Source organism: Siphateles boraxobius, unplaced genomic scaffold (assembly GCF_051911475.1).
Source record: "Siphateles boraxobius isolate OS27281-9 unplaced genomic scaffold, OSU_SipBor_1 29, whole genome shotgun sequence".
NCBI classification, from domain to species: Eukaryota; Metazoa; Chordata; class Actinopteri; order Cypriniformes; family Leuciscidae; genus Siphateles; species Siphateles boraxobius.
The window spans coordinates 3,087,019-3,106,367 of record NW_027508908.1 but is presented as its reverse complement, the minus strand read 5'-3'; the positions used below and the strand labels follow the sequence as shown (position 1 = coordinate 3,106,367).

Genomic DNA, 19,349 nt, shown 5'->3' with positions numbered 1-19,349 from the left:
GAAAATGAGCTGAGTTCAAGCTAACGAATGTCCTCACAAATACAGTGTAATCTGTCGACCACTGGTTTGTGAGCTGGTCCTAATTATTTGAATGTTTTGCTTTAAATCAGCAGGTTTGTGTGAGGTTTAAGTTTAAGGGTAGAGTTAGACTACTACAATAAATATCGTTATAGCTTAGTATTAAAACCATTGAGCTTAGGAGATAATTCGGTAATATAAGGGTCGTGTGTGTGTGTGTGTGTGTGTGTGTGTGTGTGTGTGTGTGTGTGTGTGTGTGTGTGTGTGTGTGTGTGTGTGTGTGTGTGTGTGTGTGTGTGTGTGTGTGTGTGTGTGTGAAGAGATCCAGCCTGTGAGGGAGTTGAATGCCTCCATCCCTGATGAGTCAGGAAAACATTTCATTCTCTGAAAACAGATCCAGCACTACAGCAGGTTCAAGAAGCACATCTGGAGAGGAGGTAGACAGAGCATCTGTCTGTCTATCTATCTATCTATCTATCTATCTATCTATCTATCTATCTATCTATCTATCTATCTACTAAGGAGACTCAACAGCTGTGACAAACGTGTATTTATGGAGCTGAAATCTAGTGTTTGTGGCCACCACTTGCTTATTAGGTTGTGTGTTTGTGTTTTCTGTAAATCGTCCCATAATTCAGTTAGCATGAGAAAACTGAAAGCTGCACACACACACACACACACACACACACACACACACACACACACACACACACACACACACACACACTCACTCACTCTTGACCAAAGAAGTCAAAACTGTTGTTTTTTACAAACTAGATTTCACAGCATAATCCTAAAAAGAACATTTTATGCAGTTTTTTTTAATAGTCTTGTTGAAACACATCCAGCTGAATCATACCAGCCCTGAAATTCCCCATAAATATTCAAATACGTTTTGCTTTGATATTCAGATGACATATCTGTGCCAAAAAAAAATCCATTTACATTTATGGAGACTATAAGTGACTAATGTTAAATGGTAAAGTGAAATTTCTGCAGCATAGGGCACCAAAAGAATTGCAATTTGTTTGTTTGAGTTTATAGTTTATAAACAGGTTATAGCACAACAGGAACTACCTGTTTGTTCAACAAATGCCGGAAATAACAAATTGTCTGAAAACAGTTTCTGAAAACTGAAAATACTGAGAACAGTATTTTTGTGGTTCTGTTAGGGGCTTCTAGTGGTTGGTCCTAATCCACTTTTGCTAGTTTAAAGACTGGAAAAATGGACGGCGCACCAAGCAGATGGTCTATTCTCTCAATGAGTAATGGGTGTGTTTTGGGCGTAACGTGCAATAAACCAATCAGAGTCTCATCTCCGATTCCCTTTAAAAGCCAGTTGCGCTCGCGCCATGGCGGATTCGCTATTCACATGGCAGAATTTGCCAGCGGAAAAACTGTACACTTCTCTAGCGAGCAAATGGACCATCTACGGGACAAAGTGTACGCTTGTTGTGGACCCACCTATAGGCGCATATAACTAACGCGCTCTTTAAATAACAAAAAAATATTGTGCCAATGACTCTAGACCAGGTTTTTGTTGGTCAATGGCGCAGTCTATTTCAGTTGCCTCAAAACAGCAACGTGCCAACAATGCGCCTGAACACACCTCGTTTTCAGACCATGGGCACACAAATGGGCGCAAATGCATTTGCTTTTAAACAATGTGTGGAAATCTGTCCTTGAATGCAGTAAAAGAAATAGTTGGAAAAATCACAAATACACACACACAAAACTGATTTCAAACTGTGCGACTCCCATGCGTTGTAAACACATCTGGTGCACCATGCGTCCAGTTGACCGAGACAACAGATTCATGATTCATAATTATTCTCTTTCTCTAAGGCCCTGCATGTTTACATCTGGAATTAAGATGCGTTTTGGTCAATCAGATCACAAGTGGATGACTCTAAATACAGGGGTAAACGGGGTCTAAAACATTTTGAGCTTGTCCACTTTCGAAAACTTCCAGAGGTAGTCAAAAACGCATTCGACCGGACTGCTTTCGTAGTGTAAACGCGTAGGCTCAAGACCGCCTACTCTCCGCCTGTTGCCTGAATATTTAAACATTATGGGTAGAGTGTATGCCAGACAAGATTTAAACTTTGTTAGCTGGAGACCCAAGTTTGGTTTGAAGATGAAAAACGTACCAAGCACAATATTCTCTCCCCATTCCTGATTTCTAACACACACTCACAGCGTTCGGAGTGCTCTTCCGGCTCTCAGAGCAGAAACAAAAGCTGCTGCTCTCCGTGTGTTTTCACTTTGTCTCCTATGTAAACTGCGCAAGCTTATTTAGTCCATTAGATCGAAAGATTTCAAAAAGCCCATAAGTTTGCCCGCCCATAGACCCACTCTTCGAAGAAATCAGGACAGAAGTGGACAATTAGACAGATTAAAACCCCAGGTGTAAACGGGAAAATGTAAATATGTCTCCCTTGTTTACTTGTGATCTGATCGAGAAAAACGTATCTTAATGCCAGATCTCTTGCTACATTGGTACATGCTAACTTCATTGGGCTTAAAACACACAAAATTCGTCTGAGAGTGTAAATATTGGTTTTAGGTGGAGTTTCGGTGCACTTTACTCATGCGAACATACAGGTACACACACTGAGCCTCACTACAGGCTAATGACCTGGCAACCCTCTTCCAGTCACATAACTGAGGTCAAAGGTCACTGTTATCTTTCTAGTACTATAAATAAAATAAAATGATCATAATATTACCCTCAGCACAAATATTCTGATAGTAAATGCTAAATCTAGTTAGTTATCAGGTGAGAAATGGCCGCTGTAATTCTTCAGCAATGTTTCATAATATTACTGTTTTATGATCAAATAAAAGCAGCTTTGGTGAGCATAAGTGGAATCAATCAAAAATCTTACTGACCTCAAACTTTTGGACGGTAATGTACTAGAATTGCCAGAGCACATTGCACATTTCAAATAGCAGGCAGTATATAGTAGCAACTTACCAACTCGAATGTGCTTGATAATACGGGAATTAACCTCATTGATTCTCGCACGTCAACCAAAAATGCTTGATCTTCCGTTTACCATGCCTGTGTGCACCGATTAATGTTTATGTGAATAAAAGCCTAAATTCAATCAGTTCATCATATGAAGCGGTCGAGATTTTACGATCTCTTTATGAACTTGTTGAAGAGTCATAGTGTTGGTGGGCTAGTGGACAAAAGCCTAACATCAACCCAGAACACCTATACAGTAACTTCATGCACAATTAATGATCAAATAAATGATAATTACAATACACGTTTCATTTAGAATTTCAAATGGGTATCTAGTGGTTTGGGGTGAGGAGTGTATTTTTTAAATAAATGCATGTAATGTGCTTTATGGTGACTCGATCAACATTATCAAGATAATTAACAATGTTTATTTACATTCATTTGGTTTTACTGCAGGTGAATATCGTTCACTAACACAACCCAACCTTTCTGACCCTGTATGTGTGTGTGTGCACTGGCCAGCTGCCACGTCCCACTTCAGATTGGCTCTCAGCAGGGATGCAGGACACAGATCATAGACCTTACTTTTATTACACACACACACACACACACACACACACACACACACACACACACACACACACACATGCATTCCCGTTTGCCCTCATAAGAGTCTGACACAACACACACCAATCACAGAGTGGATGTGCCAGACTCAGAGCGTTTCTGAGAGCTTTGATTGGGTGGAGGTATACAGTCTCTGGAGAGGGCGCTTGAAGAGCTCTTGGCTTCAGCGTTTTGTTGCACATTATAGTCAATAAAAATAATTGCGAGTTTTCCTCTCCATTTTGTGTAATTTCCGTTCACTGAAATGCCATTCGTTTTCAGTAAATCTAAAATGTCATTTCTTAGTGCTCCACCCTGTGCTAAAGGTTCAGTCACTGTACCCATTTCCTGTAAATTAAGTGCTATACAAAAATGAATCATGTCAATCATGTGTCTTTTACACTTCAACTTTGCCGTGAGATGTGCCATACTTTAATTACTCAGTTGAGCTTCCGTTTACCATATTTGAGCCCTTTATGCACATCTCTCTTCATAAAACTTGGATTAAACCGCTTGATTCATATGGATTTATTTTACGATCTCTTTATGAAAGTTTTGAGCCAGCAGTTTTGGGTGAATAGACTTTCAATGGAGAGAACTAAATCTCTCAGATTTTATTTAAAAACATATCTTAATTTTTGTTTTGAGGATGAACGAAAGTCTTATGAGTTTGGGACGACATGAAATGGCCTAAATTCAAACTTTTCATCATATAAACTAAAGCGATCAAGTCTCTTAAGAAAAAATAGACTAATCCGCTCATTCATGGATTAGTTTTACAATATCTTAGGAACCTTTTGAAACGTCAAAAGTAGTTGCATAGACTGTCAATGGAGGGACAGAAAGCTCTCAGGTTTCATCTAAAGTATCTTCATTTTGTGTTTTAAGATGAACGAAAGTCTTACGGGGTTGGAACGACACGAGTTTGAGTAAATGATGACAGAATTTTCATTTTCGGGTGAACTATCCCTTTAATTTACTGAATAAATCTTTAGCGTGAGTTTTTGAGTCGTTTTGATTGATTCACTTAAACGAATGTCGGCTCAGCTCATGATTAATTCACATCTCCTTTTGTTTCACAGACGAAAGGATTTCACAAGGGTTTGGAAGGACATGATGGTGAGTAAATTATGACAGATAGTCATTTTCTTGCCCCATATGTTTTTTTCAGGCAACAATTTTTTCAGCAACAGTTTTTTCCCGCGTTTTGACTGTGCGATGTAAACAGATCTGCTGTAGCGGCCCAGTGATGGCAAAGACTTCATCATCGAACACTCCGTGCGCTAATAACGCTAATTACAATAGATGGCTGTTCACACACAGGCACACACACACAAACATAGAACGAGGAAAGAGTTCAGAAAGCCTCGATTCTAGTAATTTCCCCTAGAAACCACATTTCTTCCTCCACAGTTTACACACACAAATAAGCACAAGCGATTAGGAATGTCTAACCACATGATCATAGCTTGTAATGTAACACACATATCAAACAAGTTATATGTGACTGTTACGGCCTTAGGTTTTCATTTTGTTTCATGCGCTCGTGATTGTGTTTTGTTTAAATGGGCGCCTGAGAGAAAAGGCAAAACGAGGAGAAAAAGCGGAGCGATATTGAGGCAGACAGACAAAAAAGCAACGCAAACCTCGCTAATCGAACACAACTGTGTTTATGAGCGCGGTGGAAACGCGCTGTGCGTCGCACAATTCGAGAGTCGGAGAGTGCGATGACTTGTGATGATGACTGACGACTTGATCTCCATGGCAACCTCGTTCATTCTCTCTCTCTGGGAAGGAAATCGGAGCCCTGGAACCTAGAGCAATGACATCATCATTTGAAATGTCACAGAACTCAAACTCAAAAACCCCTTTCTTGAAAATTACAACACACAGATGAACTGTTGAGAGCAAGTCGAACATGAGCTCTGTTCCAAATACTCAGTGAGCTGCCTTGCTACCTTTTAAGGTTGCTTCTCAACTAAAACAGAACATAAATGACTGATTTAGTACTTTGACGACTGAATTTTCAGTTTTAATGTGAACAACTTTTTAAAGTTATGTTTTATTTTCTATTTATATGAGTGTGGATGTGGATTTGGAAAGAGCAACTGAGTGAAAATCCCACACGGAGAACTGAGGCGAATAATTACGACCACAAACCCATGAGAGGAAACCAAACGAAACCATTAATCCAAACAATCATCTCTCTGGGTTGCGATATCGCTGTATAACATCTCATAAGACCCAAATGAGGGGCTTTCAGATGGTTGTGACGCAAAAGAAAAAAAAAAGATATTTCAGAATGTGTTCTAGTCATAATGCAGATACAGCATAATTATTTGCAGTGCTAGACAAGACCTAGTGAAGGTGTGTTGAGTTTGAATGGACGGTCTTTAAAACTCTGGCCTCATTTCACAGTGTGCATGGAAAACACACACAGGTACGCCTGACCAAACTGAGAAGCCCTTTCACAGTGTGCAGAGAAAGACTCAGACACTAACATACACCTTGCTGGCCATACAGAGTAGTTTGGTCTTTGCAGTGTAAACTGTTCATTCTGCAAGCCCCATTAGCAAATGCATGATGAAAATTTCTGAAGTTGTATCCTCTCTCTCTCTCTCTCTCTCTCTCTCTCTCTCTCTCTCTCTCTCTCTCTCACACACACACACACACACACACACACACACACACACACACACACACACACACACACACACACACACACACCACACACACACACACACACACACACACACACACACACACACACACACACACACACACACACACACACACACGGGTATGCTTTGTAAATCACTTTATTCATTCACAGTATGTAGAGAAAAGCACACACATTTCTGGACAGACAGAATAACCAGAAACTATAGCTTAATATGTTTAGTCTCCTGCACTGACCATCTTCAAGCATTTGGACACTGGAGCCATACTTAACCGTGTATGATTTTTATGATTTTTTAATACCTGTGTGAACTTGAGGAGGGGAAATTAGTTTGTTTATTCACTGTCACAGTAGTTGATTAAAAGTCTTTTTCGGAAAGATAAAAAATGGCTCAGAAGTTGTTTGCAGATGCCACTACACTGTTCAAAAATTTGGGGTTGGTAAATTTTCAAACATATTTTCAAAGAAGACTCTTATGCTCAGCAAGGCTGTATTTATTTGATACAATAAAACAGTAATATTGTGAAATATTATTGCACTTTTAAATAACTGTTTTATATTTTAACACATACAATGTATTTTATTCCTGTGATCAAAGCTGAATTTTCAGCATCATTACTCCGGTCTTCAGTGTCACATGATCCTTCAGAAATTATTCTGATATGATGATTTGATGCTCATGAAACATTTCTGATTATTATCAATGTTGAAAACATATAATAATAAACATGAAATATGCTGCTTCATATTTTTGTGTAAACCATGATAATACTTTTTTTCAGGATTCTTTGATTAATGGAAAGCTCAAAAGAACAGATTTATTTGAAGTATAAATCTTTTGTAACATTATAGTAAATGACCAATAAAACTAGCATGTGCTCAGTACATCTCACGAGTCTAAAAGCTCTTCAGAGTCACTTTAGTTTTCAGAGTCTGAAAAATCAGCCCACTGTATGTTCCAAACATCTGTCACAGCAAATGATGATAAACAGCTTTAAGTTACTTCACATTGGTTGGAAACATTTGTTCATGTGAATATCAATGTTTTTCGACAAGTTATTATGGGTCTTTCACTGTAAACTGGCTTTTTGACCAATAAACGGCTCATTTATAAGCAAAGAGGAAGGAACATATCAAACCCCCTCTTCCCCTGCACACACACACACACACACACACACACACACACACACACACACACACACACACACACACACACACACACACACACACACACACACACACACACACACACACACACACACACACACATAAAAATATTCAGATATAACGAAAATATAATTATTTATTTATTTTTATTTTACCAGGAAGGTCCCATTGAGATACAATATCTCTTCGTCAAGATAGGCAGCACAAACTATCAAATTTTTTCAGAGTATTTATAGGCGCCTGCATATATATTATATCACCATAGTCCAATACTGACAAAAGGTACTTTCCACAAATCGTTTTTTCGTTAATTATATGTCATAATAAAGTACAGTGACCTGTATGAAGGGAGCTCATCATTGCTGCTGTAATGTAGCAAAGCACGCTGTGAAAACAGCCTATCTCTATACCTCAACCGAGAGCATGGAGATGAAACAATGAAAAGAGAGAGGGGGACTGGTGGAAAGAGGGATTGAGAAAAGAAGAGAGAGCCGGATTAGAGAGAGGGATTAGATGAGAAAGCCTGAGGCTGTGGATGGACTGAACGTGCTGAGGCCACTTCCTCTCCTGACGCTCTGTTTGAGCCACAGAAAGAACGGGACATTCCTCCTATTGTCCTAAAGCAGGGGACACCAAGAGCTCAGGATCCCATGGGCCTCAGGGAAGAGAGAGAGAGAGAGAGAGAGACACACACAGAGAGAAAGAGTGAGATTGCAACTTTTGTGCACTTGCAAAGAACTGATGCTCCTGCGTGAACTCCACAGCTGTCTTTATCACTTTTTTTTATTGTACACCATAATTAAACAGCACGCCTGATTGGTTAAAAGGTAAAAACACACCTCTTCTCAGCGGCTTTCCTCTCTGAGGATCTCATTAATGCCACTTTTTGGGATATAAAAGGCCACATTAATAAATCATACTCCCACCAGCATGTGCTCAGAGACTGTTTGTCCAGTCCAAACCACATTAATATGTCAAAGCAAGAGGAAGTCCCAAAGCAAGACAGGAAGTATTGGGTGAACGTCTCAGATCTGTTCTCTATTAACCCCTGAAAAATGAATCACCTGTGATTCCTGAAACAGTGAAGAAACAAGCTCATGGGACGATGCTTTTCACATCTTCTGCACGCCTTCAGTATCTGCTATCCGATTCAACCCACAGTTCAAGAAGAGAAAACGTCTTTACACTGATTGAATAATGGATGGAGCTGTTTCCCATGGCTCTATGTGGTAATGGTTTCTTCATGCAGCGCTGCAGTGAATACATAGTTTCCAGCCAATGTGCCATGCACCGTCTCCACACGGGCCAGAGTTCAGGCCCTCCGGTGAGTGATGGCTCGCTCCAACGCTTTTTTCATAACCTCTTTCAAAATTTCATTTTTATTCTCGCTTTTCCTTGTTCTCTCGCAACTTTAGTGCTTCCCACCGGAGGAAAATAAGTTGAAATATCGTATTTCAGAACATTTTTCCATTTCTTTAGTTTTCCCAGTGGGTCTTAAATGTTGGTTTTAAGGGTCAAAACCACTTTGTAAGCAGATCAGATTCTCCAAAGTAAAATACTCAATCACTATGATTTAATGAAACAATATAGACATGGTGCTGTTTGGTACAACTGTATGACAATCAATCAACAATAAAACAATCAACAGACAGAAATGTGACCCACAAGATCAGGGACAGAGAATACACACACAATCTGAATGCTGATATCTTGCTCTTTTTGCCTTTTACAAATCTTGATTTAGTGTTTGATGTCCTCTATAATAGGTTTTCATGCTTGAATGTTCAAAAAACACATGATTTTTTCATATATTTGACATCAGCACCTCTCTTCCCAGTCTGACAGTAACGCTCAGGGCCCGGTTCCCCAAAACGTTCTTATCGCTAAGTAGTTCTTAACCTATTCCTTAACCTCTCTCTTAACGTTATGGCATGATTCCTGACACGTTCGTACGCTAAGTATATCTTCTGTAAGTCACACTTTCGTAAGGTTTGTCTGGACCATTCGTAAGCTCTCTCTTAGCGTTGTTTGAGCTCAAGACGCTAGTCGCTGCCACTGTGCAGCAGTCTTTAGAAATCAGCGCAGCGAGTCAAGTCAAACTATGGTATGTTGACAATGTGGTGGCTCAACAATGATTTTATGCTATGGATATTTTAAGACTAATAATAAAAAATGTTCACAATGGATACAGGCCTATTTATGACTTTATTTGGTATCAGAACTAATATGGTGGTAATTAGCCATGGCTATTTCGTAATGTCATTAAAGCGTTTATATTGGCAATCACTTTTGATAATTAAAATCTGGCAAACAATTTGGCTCTAAATGGCTAAGATCTATAAATGGGTAAGCATGGTGGTGTCCAGTAAGCAACCAACTATGGCAGCGATCCAACGTGTCCTTGTATTGAATCAAAGACGGCGCCGGCCGCGGAGCCCTTTAGTCCATGTCAATTTTTTCAAAATTTCACCTCCCAAGACAACTCATTATGGAGAAGCTTGGTGCCCTTTTTTTTACTTTGCTTCCCCACCATATTCTGTATCTAAGTCTCTCTCTCTCTCTGTTCATTGTAGATAGGTTGCTTTTTATTGAAAACATTAACCAATGGCAATCAATACCGCATTAAACAGAAGTAACTGCAGCTGCTTGCCAATCAGTTCTGATTGTAAAGTACCTTACCATTAATATAAAAGTGTATTTCATAATTTTTAGAAGTCGTTAAACCCATGTCAAGAAGCGGCACAAGTGGCACAACGGGATAAGGAGGGTGGATGATTAGCGAGGGATACCCAGTTCGTCTAGCCGTCAGAACATATCGTGTCAATTTGATAATTTAATTAATAGTCTATATTTTAAATAAATGTTACTGGAATAATTTGAGGAATGTTTCATTCGCATAGAACGTGTTGTCTTTAACGCCGTAATGCACCTTCGCGTGAAGTGGAAAATCGATTCTTCATGAGCAATCGATGCCAACTAATTCAGCACCTTCACTTGGGACAGCGCCTATGTGACGTCGAACGTAAGAGGCAGCTTGTTAAGAAGCTTCCTAAGGGACACTTCAGGGAACACACTTAGGAACCTAAACAACTTTGGTAAGATATATCCTTCGAGTCTTCTTAGCGCGCTATGAGTGAGCGTTATCGGGAACCGGGCCCTGTTTAGTTCCAGAAGCTCCGCCTTCTGAAAAGAACACTGTTCTCTGATTGGCTGGCTGGACCAGTGTGTTGTGATTGGTCGATCGCTTTGAGAGTGTTTCTGAAATGTCACACCCCTTACCATAAACGCTAGTTTCAACACACTACTAACTAACTCAACCAAGCCCCTTTATTTGCATATTCCATGGGTGGGAATTATTAATGAGGAATATTGTGACGTGTTCGTTCCCAGAAGAAAACTCAAGACTACAATCGAGGCGTTTTAAGGGAGTTCAGAAACAGTGCATACTGATATAGAGAACAACTTTGTGCTTTGTGAGTCTAAAGAGAGTTAACAAATGTAAAAAAGTATAATAGGAGCCCTTTAAACAAAGTTTCTGATTATTCTGGATCACAACTGCGCTGAACGTACTCACATTGTCTCATTCATGAAACATTCGTAAATATACGAGTAAATATGCGAGTGATTTGCGCGTAAAGAGACCTTCCCGAAAACTCTTCTCCTGATTCACAAATACTTTGTAAACGTCAGATAGTGAAATGTGTGTGTGTGTTAATGAATTCCAATCAGTCGTAAATGGGATGCGCGTGCACGTTCATTCTCAATTACCATAAATCCCCCCCATTAAATCCGACTGACAACTATAGGCCTATATGGGCATCATATAATGACATGAATGCGAATGAAAAAGAAAAATTTCTCAGATGCAGAAATTGAAGTTTTATTATCAGAAGTTCATTCCAAACGCCACATTTTATTTTCAAGCGTAGGTGGCGTAGCCTATCGGGTCCTAAAAAAAGGAAGCTTGGCAGCATTTTACAGATGCAGTCAATGGAGTTTCATCTGTTAATCGAACATTCCCAGAAGTGAGAAGATAATTGTTCGACATTAAGCTTGAGAGCAAAAAACGAATTAGTTCACTTCGGAAAAATCGTATTAAAACTGGAGAAGGACCACCATCGCATATGCTATTACTGGCTCTCATAATAAGAAAACCGTATGTAATTACTATATATAATATTTTTTCAAAATGCTGTGTAAATATGTACCCGATTAAGGTGAATTAAAATGCAGCCTTATTAATGAGCAAAACGTTCGGGTGTTAAGCGCACTATTTACGCGTGGCTGGGAGCAGGTGTAGATTTCTTGCGTACCAACTAACATTTGGAAAATACAAACACTTTAATGAATCCGAAAATTTACGCCAGAACCACTTTACACACAACTTACACAAAAATTCGTTCTGCTCGTGTTTCATGAATGAGACCCAATCTCATTAAGTTGTGAAAATGTTATTTCAAAAGAATGTTAGAAACATCAAGTTTTTAAAATGGTTTCTCCAATTTTGGAAGATACTATCAAAATAGCAACCAACATTTTTACACCTTTTGAAGGGATAGATCACCCCAAAATTAAAACGCTGTCATCATTTACTCACTATCGCATTGTTTCAAACCTGTGTGACTGTGAAACATAAAAGGAGTCTAATCGAGTTTTGGTCCCAAATGATCTTCCTTGCATGAACAAACACATTTGAAACATTCTTCAAAATATCTTATTGTTGTTTACCACAGAAGAAAGCAATTGGATGCCATTAGTGCGAATAAATGACGAGAGAACTTACATTTTTGGGTAAACTATTGCTTTTGAGCTTTATGACAAATTAACCCCAAACTTTTCTTTCTCTAAATAGTCATGTTACAAACCTATTTGAATACTTGCTGCTGTACTGCAACAGTGTCACTTGTACCCCATCCCAAAAAAGTGTGATTAGATCTGGTTGGTTTGGTTCAGTGCCTCTTTACTGAAGAATTTCTTGAAATCCATATGGAGAAAATTAAAAACACTTCATATACACTCCAGGCACATTTGAGCCATCCCTCCTCTTTCTCTATAACAAAAGTTAACATGAAAACACCACATTCTGACATTCAACATGTGTGTTTATTTCTGTGAACACACACATGCAAAGTGCAAAGTGGACACATTTGCATAATGGCCTCATTTAACCCCATTTAAAGTCATTAACGCCTGTAATATTGGTCCAGAGAGTGATGGCATGTGTGTTTGGTTGCTCTTTCTATGTCATAGGGCCCTTATGAGGCAAAGGGCCTCTAAATGCCCAAGAATGCTACACTAATTAAAACAACACCTGTTTGACACGACAGTAAGAAAGACACGGCGAGCAGCGCAGAAGCAGATTATCAGCAGCTGTTCCAGCGCTGAACACGGCTCCTCTGAATGGAGACCTCCTCCCCGTGAAGAAGTGAGGGAAAGGCCCTCATCCGTCCCTATTGTGTGGCCATTTCTCATTGGCTCTGTTGTTACTAATGGAGTTTATAGTGGTTTAATTGAGTGGAGTAAATACACGGAGCACATCAATGGAGTGGAAAGCAGATGCTGGCTGAGATAATAAGGGACGGTCTATTCTCAAGTATTCAAAACTTATTCAAGACTCCATTATCCCTTTCAACCACGCACAGGAGGGCGGAGAACCGCAGCACAGATGGCAGGGGTGACGGTTTGGGCCGGAGAAGAGCTTTCTTAGGTGCTTTTCTTTCAAGCAAATGCAGCGGAAAGTGATGGGCTCTTTATTGACTATTCATTGGTGGTGAACACAGGTCCCTAGTGCTCAATGAATGACCACTGGAGGACAGAAGGAGACTGAGAGAGAGAGACATTGGCCGGCATGAGTTTTCAGGCTGGTTTATGCTGGTTTGGTAATGGTCAGGTAGACAGACCAAGAGCCAAATGATCACATAACTTAATATCTGTCTGTCTATCTATCTATCTATCTATCTATCTATCTATCTATCTATCTATCTATCTATCTATCTATCAGGATTCACAGTTACTTTTACTTTTGGTTTATCAAAAATGTACAATGTCAATGCGATAAACACACATGTACTGTATATATCTATGTGTGTGTGTGTGTGTGTGTGTGTGTGTGTGTGTGTGTGTTTATGTGTTACATTATGTCTCTATAAAGTATACTGTATAATTTAAAATCTAAGTGGACTACTGTAATATAGCATTACAGTATGATTAGTGAACAGTAGCCTACAATACAATATAGTGAACATTGTCCGATTATATACCTGTTCTGTCTACAAACGTTTGAATGACTGGCCTCTAAACAAATATGGTTCTTTAAGTTCTCTACACGTAGTAACAGTTCTATTTAGAACCGTATCGTCCTGAAGAACCCTTTATATGCTGAAATAATGGTTATTTGTGTTAGAGTTTAGGGTTCTTCATTCCCGCCCTTTTGTTTTTCTAATCTGTAACTGTCAGTGTCAAAGCCTCTTTAATACTGATTTTCTGGAGCTAGTTATATCAACTACAGTTACTAAACAGACTGTCAACATACTCACAACAGGTAAATGGTTTCTTTATTAAAATTAAAAAATTGTAACAATCATTTCCTAACAATCATGTATTTTTCTCTTTTAGTTTAACAGAACATGCAAGTGTGAGCAGCTCTGTTCAGTTAAGGATACTCATCTTCTCTTCTCCAGATATGGAATTTATGATCCATATTGTTAGATTTTTTAAAATTATGAGTTTATGCCTAAACATACCCAGTCACACAAAAAAAAAAAACATTAAAGCTATACCATGACTTTATATCACTTTTTCCTTTTAATGTGGTAAAGGGCTCATTTTAATTTTTGCTAATTTTGCCCTTCATGAAAAAGATTTTTTTTTACATAATCAAATGGAAGAGACACAATGTAACTCTAAACTCAATTCTTTATTTCAGATGTTGTCCCATACCATAACCTCATCATCTGTAGAGAGAAACTGCCTCTCAGAATACACACATAATGAAGGATTGTGAAGATGTTTCACTGGAACTTGGTCTTCATTATATTGTGTTCAATTTCAATTGTTATTTATTAATGTATTCAGTTAACAACTGTTATTAGAGCACTGTCATTTTTGCTATAATCTACCATGTCAATAAAAAATAAAAGTACATGAACAAGAACATGCTGTGTTTTTAAAATGTAAAACCCAAATAGATCAACAAGATATAAGACCAGGCAGATAGAGGGCTAAAAAACCCAAAACAATATTAATAAATAATTTATAAAAAATAATATTAATAATATGAAGATAATATACTAATAGTAATGAAAATAATTATATTTGAAAAGGTCTATTTATTTATAACACCATTAAGGTTCTATAAAGAACTTTCAAAGCATGGTTCTTTATGGAAACTTATAAAAAGGGTTCTATTTATCACCAAACAGGGTTCTGTTATTGTTACAAGCCGAAGAACCCTTATTTGCTACTGTTTAGAACCATTTTCCTTGAGAGTGTACCATCACACATCCTTACTCCTCTTCTTCTTTCCGACTGCTGATCCTGTCTTTTTCCTGGTCCCTTTATTATTGAAATTCAAAATTCTCCACCGCAATTCACCATTTCAGGACACATTTACAAAAAAAGTTATAAAAATGTATAGAAAATATTATATTATAACCATTTTACATTTAATGATTTATGCAAGGAACTAATGCCTATATGTTTTCAGGGATAAGACTATTCAACAGGGAACCAAATAATATATTTTGATCAACATGACATAAGAAATTGATAGGAAACAGCAGAGAATTGTACATAACCAATTGCATGACTGTACCAAAGCATTTTCAATTTGTTCAAAAGAATGAGAAATTGCTTTTATGATGTGCAAAAGTGACTATGTGGAGGTTGAACAGGTAGTTTTAAGACTTTTTGTTGTGATTTGAGAAATTTCAAGTGCGCCACATATAAAGTCTTTTATGTAGCCTATTAAATAATCTGACACCACTTGATGGTATAAATGGCCTGTTGAATGCTTTTTTTGGACCAGAACTGCCTTTTCTTTATGATTGGGAACTCTGTCGGAGGTGTGTGATAGTAATGACTCTCAAAATGACTGTCTAGAGATGCACACACACCACTTGAGATCATGACAATGGATGATGTGATAAAGGAGGGGTTGAATCAAGGATCCCAAAATGCACCTGGGATGTGCAGCCCAGCCGTCTGTTCCCCTCACTCGCAGCCAAAATGAACAATAAGAGCCCTTGCTAAGAAATATTACAATACGCTTCACGAAACACTGTTACCACCCTTTCCTTCTCCACAACACACACACTGAGCCTTGAGAAATCCAGCTTACAATACGAGGGGCAGGAACTGACCAGCCTATGAATACAGAGCCCCCCATTATCACACCATGTGTTCAGTCCCAACGCTGCGGTTCCCAGGCATGAGACGTTTTATTCAATTCAGTGAATGCCACTTGACAGAAAAAGAGAAAGAGAGAGGCTGTGAATGAAGAGAGTTAGTACGGCTAATTCATCCTTTATCTCCATAAACAGCATTTCATTGTAATAGACTTCTAATTGACTTTGGCCAATCTGCTCACTCGAGGATCTGAAAAGAGTCTTGGGGGGTTTGGGCTTGAATGCATGTGCCGTCAAAACAACCCTAAAATGTGACACCATGACAGGACTCTCAGGAAAAGAGAAGTAGGGCTGAGATTAAAAAAAAAAGAAAAAGGTGCACACTTTTCAAAGGTCAAATATATGTGACATGCTCATATTAGTGGCCAAAAGTGATATCCACCCTATAGGGAAATTGCCATCTTCACCATTTATTCAAATGTTATTAAAAACGTGTTTCAGATTTTGTAAGCATATTGTGCAATTGTGCTTGGAGTTAGTTGTTTTAATTGTCATAATGCAATGAAACATGCAGAATTATGCAGATACATTTTGGCCAGGCTGTCATACAAAGAAATTATGAATATGAAAACATGCAAAAACATAGTTTTTGCCAAATAATTTTGTCAGAAGTTTAGTGTTTTGTTCTTCCCTCATAGTTAAAATATTTTCTTCATATTTTTAAATGTTTAATCAAACTTTTAGGGTCATTAGACACCAATATCCAGTCTGGACATCGCTTTTGGCCACTATAGCCTATATTATTTTATATATATATATATATATAATGAAAGTTTTTCTACTTCCATGTGGTAATGAAATATTTTGTACGTGCAAATATCCATGAACAGAAACAATCACATTATGTCTTATCACAATAACAACAAATTTACTATTGTGAAATTTACTATTATGAAATGATAAGCAATATCACAAGCGCATAGATGTTTTGTGCAATGGTGCAAAATCAGTTTTGCAAAGTGAAAGATAATCTAATAGAGGAAGGAAAAACACACTAAGGTCAAACTTAAATCAATATGAGTAGGAAAAGTATTACCAACCCTGTGTTCAGAGACTCTGATATCCCACAATACACTTGAGGCATAAATCAGCGCCACTCTCTATAAAGAGGAAAAAGAGAACATTGGATTTTATTAGCAGCTGACATTCATCAAAAACAATACAATATCTGTACTTGCAGATATTATGTTATGTTTAAAAGATTATTTATACATTGTTCATGGAACGTTTTCTAACATTTTTAAAACAAAATGTTACTAATTGTTTCATATGGAGCCCCTAAAGGGACATGGTCAAGGAAAAAAATAGGAGATTGGAGGAAAAATTATGTCAATGTTTTTGCATTCTCTCACAAAATGTTTTGCGTTTGATCACAAGGGACAGAAACAAACCTTTTGCGAGTGAATGCACAGGAGGTTTCTCAGTGGGATGTAAGCATTTTGTGAGGGAACGCAAAGGTTTTTGGGGGAACGCAAAGGTTTTGCTAGAGACGCAAAAGCATTGAAATATATATTTTCCCTCCCATTTTATATCTTATATCAGAATGTCCCTTTTAGACGCTCCATAGCTTCAGAATGTTCAAAGAACATTCAATACATTTCCATGTTTGAAGAATGATTAAACAATAAAATGTTTTTCATGTACAGAGAACATTCAGAAATAATGTTTTCACAATGTTAGTTTAACATTCTAAGAACAAATTTTTGAACAAACTCCTTTTTTATAAAAAAAAGTTGTGCTTGAAAAGGTGCTTAATTGCTGTTTTTCTTTAAAATATATGTCCTTTAGTTAGGTATTTTCTTATCTATATGATTTTCTGTCCTGACATTTTTAAGTGTGGTTTAAGTAACTTTAGGCTATATCTTTTTAAGTAATAGTAACTTTTGGGAGCCACTGTAATTTGCAATTAATATTTGAGCAACCATAGATAATGAGCTGTGACAGCATTACATAAGTCATGTGGCTTTGTGTGCATATTTGTACTAATGTTTTGAGAACATTATCATAGAGCAAATAACTTTGAATAAGCATTCTATTAACGTACCTGGAAGAATTTTAGTCAAAGTCCCTTTAAGGCAAGACATTTCCCTCAGCGGCCATCTTTGAAAAGCTCCCATCTCTTTGAATGGGAAAACATCAAATTCTCTAAAGCAAGCTTACGATTAAATTTCATATATGAAATCCCAATGAAATCTGATAAAAACTGTCTCATAAATTTTGTTTCTAAATGCTCGAACCATGATAATAAACTATTTTTTTCAGGATGGGGCAAGCTAATGCGCATGTGCAGTCCGCGAACCAGAGCTTCTAACTTCAAACACTGCAGCTGCAGTGACGCGAAGACTTTACCAATCGGCGATTGGCTCTTTTATTTAGAAGGCGGGACTTATACAACGAGCGCACCATCTTTCTGAATAGGCTAGTCGTTGTTATTATTAGTTCATCACATTGAGAGAACCTTGCCAGAACATTAGACAAAGTTCTGAGAGCATTCCCTGTTAGATGGGTATACTGTTAGGAAAATCAAGATGTTACGGAATTTTGGGTAGAATATAAATCGAAAATGTTTATAGTTTGAGGTTGCTAATTGGAAACCTGACTTAATAGATTCCCTAAAATTATGTCTGAAAAGTAAAATAAGTTCTGAGAAACTGTAGCATTTGTTTGCAAATGCAATGAAATGCAGACATTTTTTAGTGTGGCTAAGTGTCCAAATACTTCCCATTCTGGTTTGCATAAGGTTTTAGTGTCTGCCATAACCAACTCAACCATTCCCATCTTATAAAAGCAAAGTGATATTTTAATAAACTGATATTTCAATATAAAATTTCAAAAGCTTTACCACAGAAGTTTAAATTCAGACGTTATGGAAAACAAAAGGTTTGTCTTCGAATGGATCTATGAATAGAAGCGTAAACAAGACTCCACACGAACAATTTTGCATTCAAACCGACCATAACTATACTGCAGACGGGCAAACAATGGTCATTTCCTGTGTTTAAAACCCTCTAAATAGCTTTTAAATGGCATAGAATTGGTCTGAGAGATACAAATCATTGTCCAGACAATAAAAGTGCTGCTTGTTTACGGACCCCTTCCATTAGGTCGGTGCCTGCCGGTGTCTAACTGAGAGACCCGTTACCCAGCATCCCCCACGGCCGAGGCCTATAGTGTAATTAGTAAACCATTACGTAAAGCCTTTGCATCAGTGCAACAAGGGCAGCGTTGCATTCCTGTGACTGTTTTTGCTGTTAAGCTCTAGTCAAGCTGCTTTTCAGGGTCAATGTTCAGTCAGAGGTTTGCTGGCCGTGGGATTCCAGTGATGCGTCTGAATATTTGTTATTTTATCGCTAATAAGAGAGATTCTTTGCGGTCTGCAAATTTTGCACCCTGACCTCTGTTTAAGGTCGAAGATGGTAAGGATAATAGATGCCTGTGTGTAAGGTGCAAAATTCCAAGAAGCTTTTTGTAATGCATGTTTTGTCAATGATGGCAATGCAAT

The 19,349-nt window shown here is 38.0% G+C and overlaps 1 protein-coding gene across 1 annotated transcript in view; it reads right to left on the bottom strand.

The window, feature by feature from the left end:
- jag1a (jagged canonical Notch ligand 1a) overlaps window positions 1-16,935 on the bottom strand; it is a 56,820-nt gene extending 39,885 nt beyond the window's left edge. Inside the window, exon 1 of the mRNA XM_077246081.1 lies at window positions 16,888-16,935. The gene's annotated coding sequence lies outside the window, so the exon portion shown is untranslated. The remainder of the gene's footprint in view (window positions 1-16,887) is intronic.
- Window positions 16,936-19,349: the final 2,414 nt, after the last annotated feature.